Here is a 6,717-nt window from a genome sequence, read left to right as displayed (position 1 = left end):
AATTACATATCACAAAGGAAAAGAGAGAATTGACAGCAAATAAATTACAGAAACAGAAAAACATTCACCAGTCAGCAAGCAGTTCATCTTTTATGTTTTGTCTTATAGCTAGTCAGCCAAAGAAACTGCAACTCGCTGACAACATTAGACACATTGCCTGTTAGAAAGGACCAGGATAAAGAATCATCCAAGGCAGTTCATAGCCTCTGGTTCTCTCACTGCAAAAGGTACTAGTGAAGACCTCGTGAGTATCAAAGAGTCTAGCACCAGCTTCCTATGGAAGAAGAATAGTCCAGTTCTGGAAAACTTATTTTAGTTCTCTTTTTAAAAGTCTTTCTGTTTATGTGACTCTTTTTTTTTCAACACAAAAGTAAAGGATGTTCAATAAGTACTAATAAGAATGTCTAGCGTGTTAGGATTCTGAACAAAAAAAAAAAAAAAAAAACTTGGAGAGCTCAGAAAAGGACTGGCCAACAATGCAGATATGACTCTTGGATTGCATGTAGAAAGAAAGGAAAATGAGACATAAGCAAAACAAGACAAACTAAGAAGAATGTTAGTTCATTGGGCAAAGAGAACTGAAATGTATGGAGTACACTAACCAGGAGGAAGTGCTGGCTTGAACGCTGTGCTGGTGCTATGGCTAGAGGCCTGGTATTAGGATCTCCACATCTTGATGAGGGACAATGAATAACCAAATGGCTAAATGTGTTGGTTTAGAGTCAGAGAGGACTGAAATGAAATCACCTTAAGGCACATCTATGCATGTTTCTTAAACCAATTAAGTTCAAGTTTTTTTATTCTCTGAGAATAGTACCACCTATCCCATATGATCTTGATAAATATCATGAAATATAATGTCACACAATGTGGTATTTACTACAGTGGCTAGCAAAACACCAACATAATTAATAATCATTTGCAGGAGGCATGCAAGTCTTTGTGTTCACATCTAAGTACTAGGAAAACCAGGAATGTTAAACACACAGTGTTGTCTCTTCAATAGGAATGACATACAACCTGTTTTCTCCCCAGAAAGCTGGGAATGGAGGTGGTTAATAGCCTGGTAAGCTTTGCTCTACCTTTGTGGCCAGATCACACCTGATCCCTCAGACCCTTATCTTGAGCCTGTTTTCTCAGTTAATCTGTAGAACCTATCTTTTTTTTTTTTTTTTTTTTTTTTTTTTTTTTTGGTTTTTTTCGAGACAGGGTTTCTCTGTGTAGCTTTGCGCCTTTCCTGGAACTCGCTTTGGAGACCAGGCTGGCCTCGAACTCACAGAGATCCGCCTGGCTCTGCCTCCCGAGTGCTGGGATTAAAGGCGTGCGCCACCACCGCCCGGCTGTAGAACCTATCTTTATGGAAGATTTCATTGTTACTTTACAAATAGTTTCAATGTAGTCATATCCTAAGTTTAGTTGTGCACACAGGATTGAGTTCATTATTACCAGGAACCTTTTTTCCAAATTGTGCTGTACTTAAATATGTCTAAAATAAAATACTCAGTTAAGACTCTGGAGGTTTGAACCAACACTAGTTATTGATTTGTTTTAACTCAAACTACCTTCTTGCCTCTTGCACAGCAACACTCTACTTGCCTTGGTGGTCACAGAAATACCAGCAATAATTAATAAATATTATTAGAGAAGGTGAGATGCTTCCTTAACTTATATGGTGAACAGGTTAAATGGATACTTAGATTTTTTTTCCACTTAAGAATTATAGTTGCTTCTCTTGGAGCACAGCTAGAACCACCAAGCATAGACATACACACAGGAGTTCAGGTGTACACTGAGGCCACACAAGGGTATTAGATCTCTGAAACAGGAGTTATAATTGTGGGCCTCCTGACATGGGTGCTGGGAACCAAACTCATGTCCTCTCCAAAAGCAGTACATGCTCTTAACCACTGAGCATCTCTCAAGCCCTTTCTGAAAACATTTTGCTTAAAGAGCAAGTAGCATACATTTAGTCTTCCACTAAAGCTAAAAGAAAATCACAATTGGCTAGGATTTATCATATGAAGTAATGTATGATTCACCAGGAGACTAAAATTATAAGGCATAGAAGTTTAACATGTAAGGAACTAAAGAAACAAAGAATGCCTCAATAGATGAATAAAAACTTAGGTAGCAAATTCAGATGTATTCATGCTAAAACTCTTCCAAATCAACAATAATAACAAATTCTGCTCTACAATTAGAAATAAAAAATATACTCAGTGGTCTCAGGAAAGGCTCAAAGAGCATAGAGCTTGCCGTGCATGCATGAAAACCCCAGTGTAGATCCCAAGAACCCACATAATAGCTAGACATGACAGTATGTGTCTGTAACCCTGAAAGTGGTGGGATAGAAATATGCGGATCTCAAAGTCTCATTAGCTGGACAGCCAGCCTAGACACAAAGATGAGCTTCAGTGATAGATTATGTCTAAAACGATAAGGTGGAGAACCTCTGGCCTAAACGTGCTTGCACACACACACACACACACACACACACACACACACACACACACACAAATTGGGGGTGGGAGAGATCAAGCCTACTTAATAGTGAAGATGTATATTTGTAAAGGGTGTTTATACCCAAACTTAGGGTCCTGTGCACATCTAAGCACATAATACACAATTGACATAAACCTCTTGCTTAATTAATATGAAGGCTTTAAAAGCATTTAATTAAAACCAAGAAAATTATGGGATAGTTTCCAGATAATTAGTCTATTTGATCCCCCCCCCAAGTATGTAATATGATGATAGGAACAAACAAATAAAATAGGGGAAATATTATTATGTATTTAGAGATCATAGACTTTCAATCTAGAGAATCCAATAAAAACTACAAGTAAAACCACAAAAGAACCTTAGAAGTATCCTTGAATATGCAAAATAGTATACATGCCAGTGTATACACAGCTGTAATGATAGTGTAAGTCATAATAGCAAAGGCGACATGTTCATTGGAGAAATATAGAAATAATAATGATAGATCATTTCATAATAGTGAAGGTAGCTGCTATCTAAAGCATGAAAAATGGTGCCATCAAGGTAGTTCATATGATAGAGACACTTGTGCTCAGGCCTAAAGCCCTGAGTTCAATCCCTGGATCCCACAAGGTAGCAGGAGAAAAACAAGTCCTAAGAGTTGTCCTCTGACCTCCAGATGTTTGTCCACATGTGCACCTGCATTCACACATACATATGAAATAATAAAACAAAATACTAAAGATATAAAGTGCTAATAAAGAAACAAAGAAACATTTGCATATGGTTCATGGGAAATCATACAGCTGTTATGGAAACCAGAGGTTTCTCAAAATGTCAAAACTGTAATCACCACTCAAATCTCACTCCAATGCATACATTCAAACAAAAGGCAACCAGGATGCTGCAAAGCTAGTCCTCCGAATTACAATAAAATTGTACTCTTTACACCAGCCTAAAAGAGGAACAAATTAATATCCATCAAGTGATAACTCTATAAAGAAAAATGGTATGTACATACATAATGGACTACTATTCAGCCACAAGCAATAATGAAATGCTACCATTTCTGGCAGGTTGGGCAGTGCTGGAGATCATTGTGGGCATAAGCCAGACACACAGGAAAAGTGCCGCATGATCTCATGCATATGTAAAATGTTTCATTTCACAGAAGTTGAGAAGCGAGTAATAGTTACCAGAGTAGAGGTAGGGAAAAATACTAGTTTAAGTTAGAAAGCATAAAAATGTTTTCATGCCCTATTTTTTACAAATGGTATGCTGTATCTTTTAAAAGCCTGAAAGAAAATATTTGGAATGTTTCTACCACAAATAAATGAAAAGGTCTGAACTGATAGATGTATTTAACCTGACTGCAGACTGTGCATCATCCAGTATTCCATTACTATGTACAGTTTTGTGTCGTTTATATACAAGTTAAAAACAGTGTATTAAATTCTCAGAGAATTAGTTTTAAAAATGGGGGTCTACATTTCTGAGAAAAAAGTATAGCATCTATAAATCAATAATTTGTAGGAAACATTGATAAAATTGCACCAGTTCTACATTAAAACACACACACACACACACACACACACACACACACACACACACACACACCATAAGACCACTGAAGGGAGAAAAATGACAGACTTAGGAATGTATTTATAATATGGAAAACTAGCAGAGATTAGACCGGTTAATAAATAGGGAAAGCAACAAAATAAGGTAAATATTGAAAAAGGGTGGAGTCAGACAATGAAAGACCAAGGAGCACATGAAAAGAACATTATCCTCACCAGAATAATGGAAATGCAAATCGAGACAACAGCGGACCAACAGTCCACACCAAATGATTTCTCAGGCATTAAGGAATCTGTCGATACCAACTGTTAGTAAAGTCCTGAGAAAGCTGGACCCTCAGACCCTGCTGGTGGGAGTGTTGATGAGAGCAATTTGGCTGAAGGTGGTGAAATTTAAAATGTGCATAGCCAATGACTTGCAATTGTACTCTAGAAAAGCCTTGTGTGTGTGCCAAGGGAACTGGATGCTCACTCTAGCACTGTCTGCAATGAAGGAAAAAAATAGAAACAAATTTAATGTCTTCAGCAGGGAATGAGAAAATAAATAATTATATATTCATCCAATTTATTACAGTAGAAAAAATTGAAAGAGAAATTAGCTGCAGGTAATTCTCAAAAACATAATATTGAGTTTTAAAGAGAAAGAAAATTATTTTTATTTTTTTTTATTTTGAGATTAAAATATAATTACATAATTTCCCCCTTCCCTTTCCTCCCTCCAAAGCCTCCCATATACATCTCCTTACTCTCTTTCAAATTCATGGTTTCTTTTTTCATTAGTGGCTGTTACATAGAAATACTTTATGTATATGAAACTACATATATATTCCTAAATATAACCTGCTTAGTCTGTATAATGTTACTTGTATGTATGTTTCCCACACTGTCAATTTGGTGTTGGAAACCAACTGGTGTGCCATTCCCCTAGGAAAGACTATTTCTCATGCTCTCAGAATTGCTTAGTTGCCTATAGTCTTTTGTGTAAGGTTGAGACCTGTCCACACCATGCACTTCAGATGTAGGGCCCATTCAACTGACAGGAATGCATCCTCCATGAGGAGTAATTTTCATGGTACCAGAAAGCAAAATTCCAAAGGAAGGAAGCAACTAACAGTCCTATGGTGCCTATAAACGATATCAATGAACAGCATGGCATGATAACCTTAAGGGCACAGTAGTGGCACTCATACCTTGGCAGTAACCAACAGCTCTCTCTCTCTCTCTCTCTCTCTCTCTCTCTCTCTCTCTCTCTCTCTCTCTCTCTCTCTCTCTCTCTCTCTCTCTCTCTTTGGTTTGTCCAGACATGGTTTCTCTGTGTAGCTTAGCCTTTCCTGGATCTCGCTCTGTAGACCAGGCTGGCCTCAAACTCACGGAGACCCACCTGCCTCTGCCTCCCGAGTGCTGGGATTAAAGGTGTGCACCATCACCGCCTGGCTAGCTCTCTAATTGGACTTAAAATTCATCCTCTCAATAAGAGAGAAACCATGACTGGTACTGGAAGGAAATTTAACAATACACAATAAGAAGTTAGTATACAAAAATATTTCTAAAAATCTCTGAAACTATACATGTTAATGTGGCTCAATCTAATAATAAATATAGAATGTGGGATCTTAAATTGTTGCTGCTGGTTGCTTCTGGGGAAGGGAGGTTAGCAGAAGTAGAAAGACCTCATCATTGTTCACAATGATCAACATTTTTAAATATACAAATCATGTTATAAACTAATTTCAAAATGTATAGTTACTAAAATGCTCCAACATGAAAATCTGATTCTACTAGAATTTATGTAGGAGAAAGGGAAAATTCTTTGATTTTACTTGTCTTTTTCTTCTCTCTTCTCGGATTACAGAGGTATTAATCATTGTTGGTTCCCTGCCTCAGTCTACTGGTAAAGAAAGAATTTGAAATACAGATATAAATCAAATGTTAGCTGATGCCACGTACATCAAAACTTACTATCAAGATAGTAATTGTAGGGCATCAAACATGTGCAGACTCACATAAAATTATGTTCACACACACACACACACACAGAGAGAGAGAGAGAGAGAGAGAGAGAGAGAGAGAGAGAGAGAGAGAGAGAGAGAGAGAGGCTGTGCATTACCACAGTGCTAATTTGCCAAACTTCTAGGACTAGATTCCTCCAAGTGCAGAGATGAATCACCTTGTCCCTTCAGTCCTCTGTCTTTGCGTATGTGCTTGCCTTTAAGCCAGCACTGTTCAAGGAAAAGAGAAGCTTCAAATAATCCTACTCCTATGTAGCTGTCTTCAACAGTTTATCTAAATGTTCTCCAAAGTTTCATTTATTTCTTGACCCAACAAATGTTTAAAACAGTACCAGGAAGTCCTCTAGAAATGCTAGGTATCTCTCTCTCTCTCTCTCTCTCTCTCTCTCTCTCTCTCTCTCTCTCTCTCTCTCTCTCGATCTCTCATCCTCAAAAGTGTCTTATGTGGTCAGAATTCTAGCTTCATTTCATTAATAAGAAATTACGCCGGGCGGTGGTGGCGCACGCCTTTAATCCCAGCACTCGGAAGGCAGAGGCAGGTGGATCTTTGTGAGTTCGAGGCCAGCCTGGTCTACAGAGCGAGATCCAGGAAAAGGCACAAAGCTACACAGAGAAACTCTGTCTCAAAAAACAAAAAAAAAAAAAAC

The sequence above is a fragment of the Peromyscus eremicus genome, chromosome 2, assembly GCF_949786415.1.
Source record: "Peromyscus eremicus chromosome 2, PerEre_H2_v1, whole genome shotgun sequence".
Classification (NCBI taxonomy): Eukaryota; Metazoa; Chordata; class Mammalia; order Rodentia; family Cricetidae; genus Peromyscus; species Peromyscus eremicus.
This window is presented reverse-complemented; position numbering follows the sequence as displayed.